The sequence below is a fragment of the Schistocerca piceifrons genome, chromosome X, assembly GCF_021461385.2.
Source record: "Schistocerca piceifrons isolate TAMUIC-IGC-003096 chromosome X, iqSchPice1.1, whole genome shotgun sequence".
In the NCBI taxonomy this organism is placed as follows: domain Eukaryota; kingdom Metazoa; phylum Arthropoda; class Insecta; order Orthoptera; family Acrididae; genus Schistocerca; species Schistocerca piceifrons.
Genome location: NC_060149.1, coordinates 249,460,928 through 249,478,870, shown reverse-complemented (window position 1 = coordinate 249,478,870; position 17,943 = coordinate 249,460,928). Strand labels below are relative to the sequence as shown.

Below are 17,943 nucleotides of genomic sequence, written 5' to 3'. Positions count from 1 at the left end.
TGCAGTCGCGAACCATGCCAGCACCAAAGCAACACGAAGGGACTCAATAAGTTGCGAATTGCGGGGTAAGCTGGAATTCCAGAACTATTCATCTGCGACCCAAATTCCTGTTACAGGTAAACGTGGGGTGAAACCATAAAACACTGACTATGGGGCAATGGCAGAAAGTCATTTGGTCGAATGAGTCTTGTTTCATACCGTTTACAAATACTGGCCGAGTTTGTCCTATGAGTGGAACTTGGCGCGTGTTAGGTGGTGGTGATCTTGGCAGTCAATGGCTACTCTGCTATCGCATTACTGCCAAGGATTATGTGGCCATTTTTGCTCATCATCTCCATCCCATGGTACAGTGTTGGTTCCCCAATGGTTATGCTGTGTTTCAAGACGACAGGACTCTTGTTCACACAAAAATGGTTCAAACTGCTCTGAGCACTATGGGACTTAACTTCTGTAGTCATCAGTCCCTTAGAACTTAGAACTACTTAAACCTAACTAACCTAAGGACATCACACACATCCATGCGTGAGGCAGGATTCGAACCTGCGACCGTAGCGGTCGCGCGGTTCCAGACTGTAGCGCCGAGAACCGCTCGGCCACCCTGGCCGGCGTTGTTCACACAGCTCGTATAATCCACGACTGATTTTGAGAGTACGAGGATGAATTTTCGCATCTTCACTGGCCATAACAGTACCCAAACGTGGAGTATTACTGAGCCTTTGTGGCCTGCTTAGTAGAGGAGGGTGTGTGATGCTCTCCACCTCCATCATTGTTACCTGAAGTTGCCACTGTTTTACGGGAAGAATGGTATAAGATTCCCTTGAAAACCATGCATAATGTGTATTTATTCATTCCGCGACGACTGGAAGCTGTTTTGAATGCCGGCGTGTTTCCTGCACCGTATTGGAAATGGTAATGTGTTTTGGTGTTTCCATATTTTTGTCCAACTCTGTATTTTACGGTAGTTACTGTATCCCGCGCTTTGTGACCAATAGTGTAATTGTTCACGAGTGGATTTCACGGTCGTTACTGTTTCCATTGATTTTTGACCAATAATGTAATTCAGAATGAGATTTTTTCTCTGCAGCGGAGTGTGCGCTGATATGAAACTTCCTGGCAGATTAAAACTGTGTGCCGGACCGAGAGTCGAACTCAGAACCTTTGCCTTTCGCGGGCAAGTGCTCTACCAACTAAGCTACCCAAGCACGACTCACGCTCCCTCCTCACAGCTTTACTTCTGCCAGTATCTCGTCTCCTACCTTCCAAACATTACAGAAGGTCTCCTGCGAACTGCGATACTGGCAGAAGTAAAGCTGTGAGGACGGGGCGTGAGTCGTGCTTGGGTAGCTCAGTTGGTAGAGCACTTGCCCGCGAAAGGCAAAGGTCCCGAGTTCGAGTCTCGGTCCGGCACACAGTTTTATTCCGCCTGTATATGCGTAGTATGTTACATTTATTTTCGTTCCGGGTCAGTTGTCAGTTGTTGCAACGTTCATCAATCCTCAGCTGGTGTTCCTGCAGTCTTCTGATGTTTCCAGATTCTTATAGACAACCGCATCATCTGAAAACAGCCCCATGGAGCTACCAAAGTTATGCAGTAAATCATTTATACTGCGTGTCTCTCCTAAGAGTCGTCAGCCGCATTTTCTCTAGTGTTTTGGCAGATATTTGCAATTTCGTTTTTGCAGTGTGTAGTTGGTGACACTCTAACCGAATATTCGGAATGAAATTTTCACTCTGCAGCGGAATGTGCACCGATATGAAATTTCCTAGCAGATCAAAAGTGCGTGTCAGACGGAGACTCGAACTCGCGACCTTTGTCTTTGGCGAGCTAGTGCTCTACCGCCTGAGCTACCCAAGCATGACTCACGACCCGTCCTCTTGCAGGTTTCGCAGCGGGAAAACTTCTGTGAAAGCAGGAGACGAGGTACTGGCAGGAGTAAAGTTGTGAGGACTGGTCGTTAAGTCTCGCTTGGGTGTCTCAGTCGGTAGAGCACTACCCCGCGAAAGGAAAAGGTCCCGAGTTCGAGTCTCGGTCCGGCACACACTTCTAATCTGCCATAATGTTTCATAAATGACTATTGCTCATCACACGTTTTATGTGACGCCCAGTGTCACGGAAAACGTGGGTTTGCTTTCCGTTAGCAACAAAATGATTTTCAAACCGAAGTTTTACGTGTACATTAGACAGGGTGGTCTCATATTAGTCTAGTGCGATATCGTTTTATCGATATGCACTGGAGTTATTTGAAATGCTCTCGGAATGGAATATATAGAAACGACTTACCTTCGTAAAATTTTTTGTTAGTGTAGTCTCCTTGTTCGCTAATGCACTTGGTCCAGCAATGTTCCAATGCCCTGATCCCACCTCGAAAATTAGATTCCTCCAGGGCGACAAAATATACGTCAACTTCGACTATGGGTTTTTGTTTGAAGAGAATCTCCGTCCACCGAGAAAATTTTGTATTTGGGGAAGAGATGGAAGTCTGATGGAGATAAATCAGGCGAATAAGGCGCGTTTGGTAACAGCTCGTACCTTTGTTCATGTATTTTTCACATGACAACGACACTTGCATGTGGGTGTGCATTCTCTTCATGAAAGTTGACGTTCTTCCTCGTCGAATCTGGCCCTTTTTTCGCTTATCTTTTGCTTTAGTTGGTACTGGAGATGGCACAATATTGTCCCGTAATTGTCTGACCAGTGGGAATATGATCTATCAGCAGAATCCCTTTCGCATCCCAGTAAACTGGCGCCGGGATATAGTAGTGTACACAAGTTTCATCTCTGGTCTCAGACCGACGCGAAAAATCTTGTTGGTTGCTCTGAAAATGTGTCAAACATTATTTGGACATTTCCATTCTGATGCGTTTTTGATTCTCCATTAAGTCGTAGCACTACGGGTCTCTAGTAAACACTGTTAGGAAATAAAGGCTCCTACTGACAGCCTACTTCTTGTGACTCGCCCCCACCCACCTACCTCCACCACAGAACACTGGTACCCGTTACAATATTAGAAACAGTAGCGGTAGTGTCACACTTGCCTGGGACACTCCTTAAATTACCTACATCTACATAAATAGTCCGCAAGCCACCTGACGGTGTGCAGTTGAGGGTAGTATTGGTACCATTAAAGGATCTCTCCTTCCTTGTTCCATTCACGAAAGGCGCTTGGGGAAATCACTATTGGTGAGCCTCTGTTTTAGCTCTAACTTCTCGAATGTTGTCGTTGTGGTCATTTCGCGGGACGTATGTAGGAGGAAGTAATACATTTTCCCGCTACCCCGCGTAACTTCTACTTTGGCCCTGGAGGTCTAGCGGTAAAGCGTGTGCCTGGAAACTGAAAGGTGACCGTATCGAATGGCGACTGCGCGACGGATGTTTCACTCGTCATTTTAACCTAGCATTTATCTCTGTGATATTGACACTTGACCATAAACGAAATATGAGTCGGGCTCCACGTTAAACTGTGGGTCCCTTTCCCCAATTACATAACAGGTTACGGACACCAAAGTCGCCGAAGTGAGGTCCAACTGAAAGACTTACACAGGCCATTGAGCCCCTCGAAATTATTACTACCACAATGTATACATCTATACATATATTCTCGTTCCATTCATATTATAAATTAAAGTCCCCGCCGCATTTTTCTGCCTGTACGTGAAGATTAATCGTAGGAAATATTGTAGGGATTGTGATACAGTTTTCACTGATTGACAGACTCATTTAAAAGGAAGGTTTGTGTATATAATTTGTTACCGCTACGCCAGAGAAGTCGTCCAGTCGTAGATACTTAGTGCTACCTGTGTGAAGCCGGTGCGGATCGCCAGTATAAAAAATTATAAAGAAGCAAGAACAAAGTAATTTATGTTAAATTCATCCCCTAGGTTTTCACCTAGTAAATCGTTAGTGGCTACATCGGAATCCCTAGTAGTATGACATGTCAAGCCCGCACCATCTGTAAATATATCTACGATTAAATCTTTTATTAATTATACCACCTTGCATGGCCTCGTTGTGTTAGCTATTGCATCGACCATCTTCCGACCCTACCCGTACCCATGTGTGTAGTCAGTCTTTTCCAGTTCAGCTAACTTTCAGTTTTTGTTCACAACTGATTGTTCAAATGGCTCGAAGCACTATGGGAGTTAACATCTGATGTCATCAGTCCCCTAGACTTAGAACTACTTAAACCTAACTAACGTAAGGACATCACACACATCCATGCCCGAGGCAGGATTCGAACCTGCGACCGTAGGAGCAGCACGGTTCCGGACTGAAGCGCCTAGAACCGCTCGGCCACAGCGGCCGGCTTACATCTAATAGTTTCAGTCCTAGGTACTATGCTTTCACTCTGGAAGTTACATTTCTCGTTACCCTTTTTGTTACATTTCTCGTTACCCTTTTTATTTGAGGGAAGGAAGGTTAGAGCATTTAGAGATGGATCACAAGGTCCTGTTATGTAAGGAAGGCGAAGGAAATCAGCAGTGTTCTTTTTAATGGAACGGCTTTAGGCGTTTTAAGAAAATAAGGAATAACCCAAATCTGAATGGTCAGACGGGGTTTGGAGTCGGCTTACTCTCGAATGTAAGTGCAATGTGCTACGCTCAGATTCTCCTTTGAATAAATTCTTCGTACTTATAGATATTTTGCAAAAACAGACATAATGTCTGATGGGATAAACGCAATCACTAGTTTTTCCAATATTATTTATAATCAGTCTTGATTGCATAAAATGTTTATTCAAATGACCGGTTTCGGTTCTTCTAGAACCATCTTCAGATCTGCAATTTCGGTTACAGGAGTAACTTGTCCATAGACAGCAACCTTCACATGCTGCGTTTTCATGTGAAAACCGGTCATCTGAATAAACATTTTATGCAATCAAGACGGATTATAAATACCATTATAGACATTTGGCTGATTTTCAGATCGTTTTCAGATCGTCCAGGGGCTGTGTGGCGTGGACTGGGTGGTTTTTTTTTTTTAGGTTAGAGTGTCTCGGAAAAACACAAGAAGGACTTCAGTTACAAAGGGTGCAGGCTGATCACAGGAAGAATGTAGATACAGGAACCATTGGTATAACAGTTGTAAATTGTCGTAGCTGTGTTGGGAAAGTACCAGAGCTCCAAGCGCTGATAGAAAGCACTGATGCTCAAATCGTTATAGGCACTGAAAGCTGGCTAAAGTCAGATATAAGCTCGGCCAAAAATTTTGCGAAGAACCTAACGGTGTTCCGAAAGGATAGGCTAAACAAGGTTGGCGGTGGCGTGTTTGTTGCTGTCAGAAGTAGTTTAACTTGTCGCGAATTGATGTAGATACTTCCTGTGAGTGAGTATGGGCAGAGGTCATTGTTGGGAACCAGAACAAAATAATAATTGGATCTTTTTACCGACCTCCCAGTTCAGATGATGCAGTTGCTGAAAGGTTCAAAGAAAACTTGAGTTTGATTTCAAACAAGTACCCGACTCATGCGATAATAGTTGGTGGTGACTTTAATTTACCCTCGATATGTTGGCGAAAATACATGTTTAATTCCGGAGGTACGCATAAAATATAATCGGAAATTGTGCTAGACGCATTCTCTGAAAATTATTTCGAGCAGTAGTTCATGAGCCCCCGCGAATAGTAAACGGTTGTAAAAACACACTTGACCTCTTAGCAGCAAATAATCCTGAACTAATAACGAGCATCAAAACCGATTCAGGGATTAGTGAACACAGGGTTGTCGTAGCGAGATTGAATATTGTAATCCACAAATCCTCGAAAAATAAGCGAAAAATATACCTATTCAAAAAAGCAGATAAAAATTCACTTGACGCTTTCCTGAGAGACAACCTCTACTCATACCAAATTAATAATATAAGTGTAGACCAGATGTGGCTTAAATTCAAAGAAATAGTATTGGTAGCAATTGAGAGATTTATACCAAATAAATTAAGAAACGACGGAGCTGATCCTCCTTGGTACACAAAACGGGTTAGAACACTTTTGCAAAAACAACGAAACAAACGTACCAAATTTAAACAGACGCAAAATCCCCAAGATTGGCGATCTTTTACAGAAGCTCGAAATTTAGCGCGGACTTCAATGCGAGATGCTTATAACAGTTTCCACAACGAAACTTTGTCTCGAAACCTGGCAGAAAATCCAAAGAGATTCTGGTCGTATGTGAAGTAAGTTGCGGCAAGAAACAATCAATGCCTTCTCTGCGCGATAGCAATGGAGATACTATCAAAGACAGTGCTGCCAAAAGCAGTGTTACTAAACACAGCCTTCCGAAATGCTTTCACAAAAGAAGACGAAATAAATATTTCAGAATTCGAATCGGGAACAGCTGCTAACATGAGTAACGTAGAAGTAAATATCCTCGGAGTTGTGAAGCTACTTAAATTACTTAATAAAAGCAAGTCTTCTCGTCCAGACTGTATACCAAAAAATGGTTCAAATGGCTCTGAGCCCTATGGGACTTAACATCTGAGGTCATCAGTCCCCTGGAACTTAGAACTACTTTAACTAACCTAAGGACATCACACACATCCATGCCCGGCCCGAGGCAGAATTCGAACCAGCGACCGTAGCGGTCGCGTGGTTCCAGACAGAAGCGCCTAGAACCGCTCGGCCACACGGGCCGGCAGACTGTATACCAATTAAGTTTTTTTCGGAGTATGCTGATGCATTAGCTCAATACTTAACAATCATATACAACCGTTTGCTCGACGAAAGGTCCCTACCAGAAGACTGGAAAGTTGCGCAGGTCACACCAATATTCAAGAAAGGTAGTAGGAGTAATCCACTAAATTACAGGCCCATATCGTTAACGTCGATATGCAGCAGGATTCTGGAATATATATTGAGTTCCAACGTTATGAATTACCTCGTAAAAAACGGTCTATTGACACACAGTCAACAAGGGTTTAGAAAACATCGTTCCTGTGAAACACAACAAGCTCTTCATTCACATAAAGTGTTGAGTGCTATTGACGAGGGATTTCAGATCGATTCCGTATTTGCCAGGGATAAGTCCTTGCAGTCGCGCTATTTATCGGTGTCCTCGGTGGCTCAGATGGATAGAGCGTCTGCCATGTAAGCAGGAGATCCCGGGTTCGAGTCCCGGTCGGGGCACTCATTTTCAGCTGTCCCCATCGAGGTATATCAACAACACCTGTCGGCAGCTGAGGGTTTCAATTAATTATCATTTTAATACATGCCCTAGTACGGCACCCCTATTGCTCGGGCTCCCGTCGAAGTTCACTAAAGACTGTTCAATGAGTCTTGAAGGAACTGTGAGGGAAGCCCGAACAACACGGCTGACGCACTAGGGCATGTATTAAAAATCTGAAATACTGCTGTGATAATGACCAGTTAGTAGCCGAAATCTGGATTTGCATTAATGTTCAAATGCTTGTGAATTCCTAAGGTCCTAAGGGACCAAACTACTGAGGTCATCGGTTCCTAGACTTACACACTACTTAAACTAACGTAATCTAACTTACGCTAAGAACAACACACACAACCATGCCCGTGGGTGGACTCGAACCTCCGGCGGGAGGGGCCGGATTTACATTAATAAAGCCAGAAAGGAAACGACTGACTGCGGCTCTCTATAAATTTGAAAATAATTTTTACTTCTTTGTGACTAACGGATTTCACATGCTCTGAACAGATTTGTTTTTAAATCTAAAAGACTGTCTTGATATTTGCAAATAGTGATTTGAACTATAGGGATTCCGTCAAGCCTCAGAGAAGGATTCACTGTGCGAGTGAGCATTCCCCTGAGAAGTATGTATGTAGTTTTATGAACGGCTATAATCATTTTGCTATCCGTGCATCACAGCAGTATCTCCACGAGCACATCATTCGCCCTTGTTTCCACAGACACAATTACTAATACGTTACTCATGTATGCAACTACTCGTAAGATAGGTTCAGTTCTGATATGTCAGAGCATTGTCCTACACATGCAGCCTCGAGGACAGCCGAGAATAATAATGTTGATTACTTTGTTCTATCCTGCGAGCCACTGGAAGGTGTGCCATCTACACTAATCTACACAACTGTTGTACAGCCATTTTGGAGACCAAAGATATCGTAGGTGCGCGAACACTGCAGACCACAATACAATACTGAAGGAGCAACTGGGTGAAAAGGAATTACGTAATCAATAACGCCGTTCACCGTTGACTAATTACGCAGAATTCGTCTTTGCTTCAACTCTGCCGTGATCGGCGATAGCCGTATTTCGTGGGTATACGCTGCGTTGTTCTACAACTACATCTGCACTTCGTAAGCCAACTTTTTGTTGTGGCGGGAGTTACTTTGTGTATCGCTTCGTTTCTCCACTTTCCTGTTCCAGTCACGAATGGTGCTCAGGAAAAAGCGATTGTTGGTAAGCCTCCGTTCGAACTCGAATCTTAGCTAATTCTGCCTTCATCCTTTTGGGAAATGTACGTAGAAGCAGTTAATGTATTGGGGCGTTTCTTTTAGGAGTATACGCTCTCCGAATTTTAACAGTTAACCACACCGACGTGCACAACCCCTCTCTTGTAGCTTCTGCCACTAGTGGTGTATGAATTTCTCCTCGACACTTCGCGCATTCTAAACGAATGTCTGACGCAACGAGCTGCTTTTCTTCGGATTTTCTCTATTTCCTCTATCAATCCTACCTGGTAAGAGTCCCAGACTGATTAGCAATGTTCAAGTAGAGGTCGAACGAAAGTTTTGTAAGCTACCTCTTTTGTGGGTGGACTACTCTTCTTGAGGATTCGCCTAACAAATCTCAACCTGGCATCTGCCTTCCCTGCAATAGTTTTATGTGGTCGCTCCACTTCAAATCGCTCAGTACGTATACTGCTAGGTATTTAATGGTTGGGACTGCTTCCATTCATTATTTGGCAATCGCGTAATCCTATAATATTAGTTTGCGTTTATGGACCCATGTTTGCTAGCCCAGTTCAGCTTGAGAGCGCTATGTTATAAGACATTGCATGACAGTGGGGGTAAGATGTTAACCAGTCTTGGCCTGGTATACAAGTCAGCACGGATGATGTCCTCAGACGCGTGGAGCCGTGCGGTCTCAGGCGTGTTCCACGGTTCCCGCGGCTCTCCCCGTCGGAGGTTCGAGTCCTCCCTCGGGCATGGGTGTGTGTCTTGTTCTTAGCTTAAGTTAGTTTAAGTAGTGGGACCGATGACCTCAGCACGTTAGTCCCAAAGGAACTTACCACAAGCTTCCAAAATTTTCAGACGTTCACGTACTTGCCTAATTGGCTGATTTGCCACTTTCGTCTGATATACACAATAAGCGATCGTTCAAAATAAAAACTCGCGGAACAAAATTTATACGTGCCACTAATAAGCTCAACCACTTTCAGGGCTATACTATTCGCTTTGTAGCGCTGGAGATAGTGTAGAACTGGTACCAGTTGGTCATGTGAGCCTCCATCCACTGAAATAAGTCATGCAGTGAAATGGTGTGTATGTACCAATCGGTTGTGTGGAACCAGGGCAGTAAGATGGTTCAGGGTAGGTCTTGGCAGAAAAGACCTATCGTGTTTGGACCTGCCCATGACCACACTACGAATGAATCAGACCGATTTGTCGGTGTATCAACGGGGACTGTGTAACCGGTCTACAAAGAATGGTGTGCCACACACAGCTACACTCTAAGAAAAAAAGAAGACAATGATGCACCACGAAGGAATTATCCGAATGGGACTGAAATCTGTAAATGGGATATACATGCACGACAAACAAATTATTACAATTTCAGAAGAATTTGATGGTTTGTTCAAGAGAAATAACTCCACAAGTTGAGAAAGTCAATAACTCGTTAGTTCGTCTCTCACCATTATGCAAGCAGCTATTCGGCTGGTCGTAATTGATAGAGTTCTTCTACGTCCTCCTTAGGGATATCGTGCCAGTCCAGTTGGCGCATTAAATCGTCAAAATACCGAGATGGTTGGAGGGCCTGCTGTGAAAACAAATGACTGTCGTGCCTTATGGCGGGCGATAGTGAGGTTGATATCGCACTGCTGTCTCGGGCGCGACTTCGGCCTGGAACCTCATTGACTGTGGTGTAATCGTCTTTAGTGATGGTTCCCGCTTGGAACTGAGCCCCGATGTCCAGCGAAGGCATGTCTGCAGAGTTCCGGGCAGTGGTGGGATACTTGTCTGTCTGTCACCCGCCATATGCCAGTCTTTCCATAGCGGGACTCCTTTGGTTGTCATCCGCGGCACCCTTACAGTACATTGGTACGTCGACGATACTCTACGTCCCGTTTTATTGGCGATCATGGCAAGCCAGCCTGGACTTACATTTCAGCAACGTAATGCCACTGTTGATCTTCATGCTTGCAAAACCTTACGTTGGCCAGCAAGGTCGCCGGATCTCTCCCCAACGGAGAACGTATGGAGCATTATGAGCAGGCACCTGCAATGATCTCGGGATTCTGACAATCCAACGCGCCAATTGGACAGAATTTGGCACAATATCCCTCAGGAGGACATCCAACAACCCTTGGCAGTCAGTTCCACGCCGAAAAACTGCTTGCGTAAGGGCGAGAAGTGGACCAACGCGTTATTGATTTGTTCAATTTCTGAAGGCCTTCCTCGTGGATATAATATCATCCAGTTTTTCTGAAACTGAAATAATTTGTTCGTCTATATAGACACATCAAAAAAAGTTTTGCATCACGTCGGAGTTCCGGAACCTGTACAGAAAATTGGAACAGAGATCAACATAAAAATCGTTTCCGCTCTTTTTATTGCTAATTAAAACCACACATTGGATGTTGTATCACCATACAGAGAGAGCTTCAGAGGTGGTGGTCCAGATTGCTGTACACACAGGTACCTCTAAGACCCAGTAGCACGTCGTCTTGCATTGATGCATGCTTATATTCGTCGTGGCATACTATCCACAAGTTCATCAAGGCACTGTTGGTCGAGATTGTCCCATTCCTCAACGATGATTCGGCGTAGATCCCTCTGAGTGGTTGGTGGGTGACGTCCTCCATAAACACCCCTTTTCAACCTATCCTGGAACCGCGAGACCGCTACGGTCGCAGGTTCGAATCCTGCCTCGGGCATGGATGTGTGTGATGTCCTTAGGTTAGTAAGGTTTAACTAGTTCTAAGTTCTAGGGGACTAATGACCTCAGCAGTTGAGTCCCATAGTGCTCAGAGCCATTTTTCAACCTATCCCAGGCATATTCCATAGGGTTCATGTCTGGAGAACATGCTGGCCACTCTAGTCGAGCTATGTCGTTATCCTGAAGGAAGTTATTCAAAAGAAGTGCACGATGAGGGCGCGAATTGTCGTCCATAAAGACGGAAGCCTCTCCAATATACTGCCGATATGGTTGCACTATCGGTCGGAGGATGGCATTCACGTATCGTACAGACGTTATGACGCCTTCCATAACCACCAGCGGCGTACATCGGCTGCACGTAATGCCACCCCAAAACAGCAGGTAACCTCCACCTTGCTGCACTTGTTAGACAGTGGGTCTAAGGCGTTCAGCCTGACAGGGTTGCCTCCAAACACGTCTCCGACGATTGTCTGGTTGAAGCCATATGCGACATTAGTCGGTGAAGAGAAAATGATGCCAATCCTGAGTGATCCACACGGCATGTTGTTGGGCCCATCTGTACCGCATGCATTGTGTCGTGGTTGCAAAGATGGACTTCGCCATGGACGTCGGGAGTGAAGTTGCCCATCATACAGCCTATTGCACCCAGTTTGAGTCGTAACACGACGTCCTGTGGCTGCACGAAAAGCATTATTCAGCATGGTGGCGTTGCTGTCATGTTTCCTCCAAGCCATAATCCATAGGTAGCGGTCATCCACTGCAGTAGTAGCCCATGGGTGGCCCCAGCGAGGCATGTTATTGACAGTTCCTGTCTCTTTGTATCTCCTCCATGTCCGAACAACATCGCTTTGGCTCACTCAGAGACATCTGGACACTTCCCTCATTGAGAGCCCTTGCTGGCACAAAGTAACAATGCAGACGTGATTAAACCCCGGTATTGACTGTCTAGGCATGGTTGAACTACAGACAACAGGAACCGTGTACTTCTTTCCTGGTGGAATGACTGGCACCGATGAGCTGTCAGAACCCCTCCGTCTAATAGGCGCTGCTCATGCATGGTTGTTTACATCTTTGGGCGGGTTTAGTGATATCTCTGAACAGTCAAAGGACTGTGTCTGAGATACAATACCCACACTCAACGTCGATCTTCAGGAGTTCTGGGAGCCGGGGTGATGCAAAACTTTTTTTGATGGGTGTGAGTACATCACATCTACCGATTTCCGTCCCATTCGGATAATGCCTTGGAGGTGCGTCTACTTATTTTGTCCTAGTGCGTAAGTAAGACAGCGTAAGTCTATTGTTCGTAAAAGGATCCTAACCGACAAGGACCGGAGACAAGTGTCATGCTTTGTCAGTGGCAACAGGTTTCAAAGCAGAAATGAAATGCTGCTGCCCGTGAATGCAGATCTATCTGAACCGCTTTCCGAGGTAACATTGCGAAGGGAACTGCATGCAGTGGACATTTTGAATAGAATACCTCGCCGAAGACCACAGCGGCAAAAAAATCTGTACGTCTTCAGTGGACGGCGGCCGATGTGGCCCAGCGGTTCTAGGCGCTTCAGTCTGAAACCGCGCGACCGCTACGGTCGCAGGTTCGAATCCTGCCTCGGGCATGGATGTGTGTGATGTCCTTAGGTTACTTAGGATTAAGTAGTTCTAAGTTCTAGGGCACTGATGCCCTCAGATGTTAAGTCTCATTGTGCTCACAGCCATTTGAACCATTTTTCCAGTGGGCCAAAGAGCACAGAAACTGAGCAGTAGCTTACTGGAGACTTATAGCGCGGTCCGATGAGTCCCAATTTTATCTCTTTTTCAAATGTGATAAGGCGGCGAGCGCAATGAGTTGTTGAACCCGCAGTGTGTGGCGGATATTTATCTATAATAATGAACATCGTCATATCAAAGAAATAATACAATTATAAGTAATTATGTTTTCTAAAAAAATAGCTTTCACGGTCGACAGAAAGCAACCGCATGAAATTAAGGACACGGAAGTTAGCAACAACTGTTTAAACCCGCAGGACAGGCATCAAGCAAGTCACAGTCGAATGGCGACATCGTAAACTGAAGTATCAGATGAAATGTGATTTTGTCTATTATAAATGGTTTTTGAAAGCATGCGACTTGTGGGAACAAATGGTATGTTTATAAATAACTTTCTGCTACCGTGTACGATTTTCTTTTACACGACGCTTTTTTCAATAGTGTATTTCATCGAATTACGCCATTTTTTCGTAATGTTTTCGATGTGTGAGGCTCTGCTTTGTTTTGTTGACTTCACTGCAATATGTAAAAAAACGCGGAATTTCTTTAAGTTATCGATTTTTATGTGTACTTAGTGGTGAAATTTGGAATAACTTGTACTTACAGTATTCTTAGTACAAGTTCTTCCAAATTTCGCCATAACTGCGTATAAAATTCGATAACTAACTAAAAAGTCAACAAACAAAGCAGAATCTCTCACGTCGAAAACATTACGGAAAACTGGCATAATACAAAGAAATACACACTTTAAAATGGGAATCAGTAAAGAAAAGAAAATCGTGACTGATAGCAAAAAGTTATTTATAAAAAAAAACAATTATCAGACGAAGGATGTGCACCTTACATACTTAAAATTCACCTGTTGTTAGAATTTCCTTACTTTTAGTTGGATATTCTAATTAGAATTGCCCTAAATCATGTTTGGTGGGAGTTACAGTGAGACGCTTTGTGTGAGAAATGTGTAGGTCTAATTGATGCTCCGATAGTAGATTAATGAAGATTTATTGTTCCTTTTTAGAGAAAACGTGGCGAATGTGCATGATAGGAAGGAATTTGGCCGCAGCTCGCTCACGCATTGGAAATAAAACTGATGACGGAGCCCCTGATCGTGTAGTTGAATGTCACTCAACTTGGTAGACTTAAGCCCGGCCCAGATCGAACCTGTTTTCGAATTAACGACCGTTGCCTTAGTCTACTGGCCAACCTGAATGTGGTTTGTGGACACACTCCTAAACATCCGTAGGTCCACTGTTTCCGATGTGATAGTGAAGTGGAAACGTGATGGGACACGTACAGTTCATAAGCGTACGGGCCGACCTCGTCTGTTGACTGACAGAGACCGCTGACAGGTGGAAGAGGGTCGTAATGTGTAATAGGCAGACATCTATCCACACCACCACACAGGAATTCCAAACTGCGTCAGGATCCACTGCATGTACTATGACAGGCGGGAGGTGAGAAAATTTGGATTTCATGGTCGAGCGGCTACTCATAAGCCGCACATCACGCCGGTAAATCCCAAATGACGCCTCACTTGGTGTAAGGAGTGTAAACATTGGACGATTGAACAGTGGAAAAACGTTGTGTGGAATGACGAATCACGGTACACAATGTGGCGATCCGAAGGCAGGGTGTCAGTATAGCGAATGGCCGGTGAACTTCATCTCCCAGCTTGTGTACTGCGAAGAGTAAAATTCGGAGGCGGTGGTGTTATGGTGAGGTCGTGTTTTTCATGGAGAGGGCTTGCACGCCTTGTTGTTTTGCGTGGCACTATCACAGCACAGGCCTACATTGATGATTTAAGCACCTTCTTGCTTCCCACTGTTGAAGAGCAGTTCGGGGATGGTGATTGCATCTTTCAACAAGATCGGGCACCTTTTCATAATGCACGGCCTGGGGCGGAGTGGTTACACGACAATAACATTTCTGTAGTGGACTGGTCTGCTCAGATTCCTGACCTGAATCCTATAGAACATCTTTGGGATGTTTTGGAACGCCGACTTCGTGCCAGGCCTCACCGAACGACATCGATACCTATCCTCAGCGCAGCACTCCGTGAAGAATGGGCTGCCATTCCCCAAAAAACCTTCCACCACTGGATTGAATGTATGCTTGCGTGAGTGGAAGCTTTCATCAAAGCTAAGGGTGGGACAGCACAATACGGAATTCGAACATTACCGACGGAGGGCGCTACGAACTTGTAAGTCGTTTTCAGCCAGCTGTCCGGATACTTCTGATCACATAGTGTATCTGTGGCGGGACAAGGGTATCTGCCCAGTATTTACCTAGTTAGATGTCGGAACCCGCCTGAAAACCACGTCCAGGCTGACTGACTCACCAATCCTCGTCGTTAATTCGCTAGGCGTATTCGATGCGGGACAGGATCGACTCCCCAAATCCCAGAAATGACTCGTTAACGCGCTCGGCTATCCAGATCACGAGTAATTACCACATTTTTCCCAAATTGAAGGATATTTTGGACGGAAAGCACTATGGAAAAGACAACTAATTAAAAGAGGATGTTTTGTGACCGGTTCAACAGCTTGGCAGCAGCCGGAGATGTAGGGAATTTGTGGAGCACTATGACCAATGTTTAAATTTGAACGGCGACTATGTAGAGAAATAGCCCGCCCGTTTAGCCGTGGGGTCTAGCACACTGCTTTCCGCGTGCCGGTCCTCGGCACGAATCCGCCCGGCGGATTAGTGTCGAGGTCCGGTGTGCCGGCCTTCTGTGGATGGTTTTTAAGGCGGTTTTCCATCTGCGTCGGCAAATGCGGGCTGCACCCCCTTATTCCGCCTCAGTTACACTATGTGGACGATTGCTGCGCAAACACTTCCTCCACGTACTCGTACACCGTAATTACTCTACCACGCAAACATTGGGGTTACACTCGTCTGGGTCGTCTGGTATGTGACGCTCCCGAGGAGGGGGGGTCCACCGGGGGCCGAACCGCACAATAACCCTGTGTTCGGTGTGGGGCGGCGGCGGGGTGAGTGGACTGCTGTAGCGTGTTGTGGAGCTGTGGACCACTGAGGGCTACGGCGGGGACGAAACCTCTCCGTCGTTTCTAGGTCCCCAGTTCAACACAATGTAAGAGAAATAGATATCAAAATATATAGTAAAATAACTTTTCTTTCCTTATCTTGAATAACAGTGTCTGGAGAAACACGCCTTCTTTACTTTTAGAACACAACACTTTACCATTCCTAATATGGTGTAGGAAAACCGCTGGCATTCAAAACAGCTTCCGGGCGTCTTAGAATGGATAAATATTGGTCCTGTATGTTTTTTAATGGAATGGTAGATCATTTTTCTTGCAGAATAGTGGCAAGTTCAGGTAGCGATGATGGAGGTGGATAGCGATTACACAGTCTTCTCTCCAAAGTGGACCACAAATGCTCAATAATACTGATTCAAATGGTCAAAATGGCTCTGAGCACTATGGGACTTCTGAGGTCATCAGTCCCCTAGAACTTAGAACTACTTAAACCTAACTGACCTAAGGACATCACACACGTCCATGCCCGAGGCAGGATTCGAACCTGCGACCGTAGCGGTCGCGTGGTTCCGGACTGTAGCGCCTAGAACCGCTCGGCCACCCCCGCCGGCAATAATACTGAGATCTTGTGACTGGTGGCATGGGGAGATTAGATCCCAGTTAACCCTCATGCTCACAAAATCAGACGTGGCCATTGCGAAATGTATGGACAGGATCCCTGTCGCCTTGGAGGACAGCATCACCATTAGGGAACAAACATTGTACCATGGGAAGGACCTGATAAGCCAAAGTGGTCACATAGTCCTTGGCAGTAATGCGACCGTGCAGAGTAACCATGGCGCCCATGGAACAACACGATATAGCTGCCCAAAACATCACCGAACCCCCGCCATGTTTCACTCTTAGGATGTAAACTCTGCTGGAACTTGGAAACACTGTGAAACAAGACTCATGCGACAAGATGACACTCTTCCTTTGCTCCATAGTCCCGGTTTTATGGCTTGGGCATTACTGTTACGGGCATTTGCACCACTCATGAGTGGTTTTGGAACTCCAGATCACCCTGCAATTCTCTGCTTATGGAGGCCCTTCGTGTTGTTTTGATGTTGACATTGTTCGCGAGTGCGACATTCAGTTCTGCGGTGCTGTTTTAGTTGTTGTCCTCTTACGTTTCGTCACAATCCTGCCGTCACGATCACACAACACACACCTTCGTCCGCGTTGTGACTTAGCGGATGAAGTTTCTCCGCTTTCCCTGTATGCGTTATAAATCTGGCAGAAAACTGGGAGATTCTGGTCATACATAAAGCACACCAGTGGCAAGAAGCATCAATACCTTCACTGCGCGATAACGACGGTGAAGTCACTGATGACAGTGCTACTAAAGCAGAGTTATTAAACACGGTTTTCCGAAACTCCTTCGCCAAAGAAGACGAAGTAAATATTCCTGAATTCCAATCAAGAACAACTGCCAAGATGAGAAACATAGAAATCGGTGTCGCTAAGCAGCTTAAATCACTTAATAAAGGCAAGGCTTCCTGTCCAGATTGTATACCAGTCAGGTTCATCTCAGAGTATGCTGATACTATAGCTCCATATTTAGCAATTATATATAACCGCTAGCTCGCAGAAAGAGCCGTACCTAAAGACTGGAAAATTCCACAAGTCACACCTATACCCAAAAAGGCAAGTAGGAGTAATCCGTTGAATTACAGGCCTATATCACTAACGTCGATTTGCAGTACGGTTTTGGAACATATACTGTATTCGAACATTATGAAGTTCCTCGAAGAAAACGATTTATTGACACATAGTCAGCACGGAATCAGAAAATAGCGCTCTTGCGTAACACAACTAGCTCTTTATACTCATGAAGTAATGAGTGATATCGACATTAGATGCCAGATTGAGTCCATATTTTTAGATTTCCAGAAGGCTTTCGACAGCGTTTCTCACAAGCGTCTTATAACCAAACTGCGTGCCTATGGAATTCGCCTCAGGTGTGCGACTGGATTCGTGATTTCCTGACAGAAAGGTCACAGTTCGTAGTAAAAGACGGAAAGTCATCGAGTAAAACAGAAGTAATATCCGGCGTTCCC

At 45.1% G+C, this 17,943-nt stretch overlaps 1 protein-coding gene and 1 non-coding gene across 5 annotated transcripts in view; both read left to right on the top strand.

The window, feature by feature from the left end:
- The window catches only part of LOC124721983, a 284,634-nt gene that overhangs the window by 98,240 nt on the left and 168,451 nt on the right, over window positions 1-17,943 (top strand). The window lies entirely within an intron of this gene.
- On the top strand, window positions 7,044-7,117 carry Trnat-ugu. The gene has a single exon. It is a non-coding gene; the product is annotated as a tRNA-Thr (tRNA).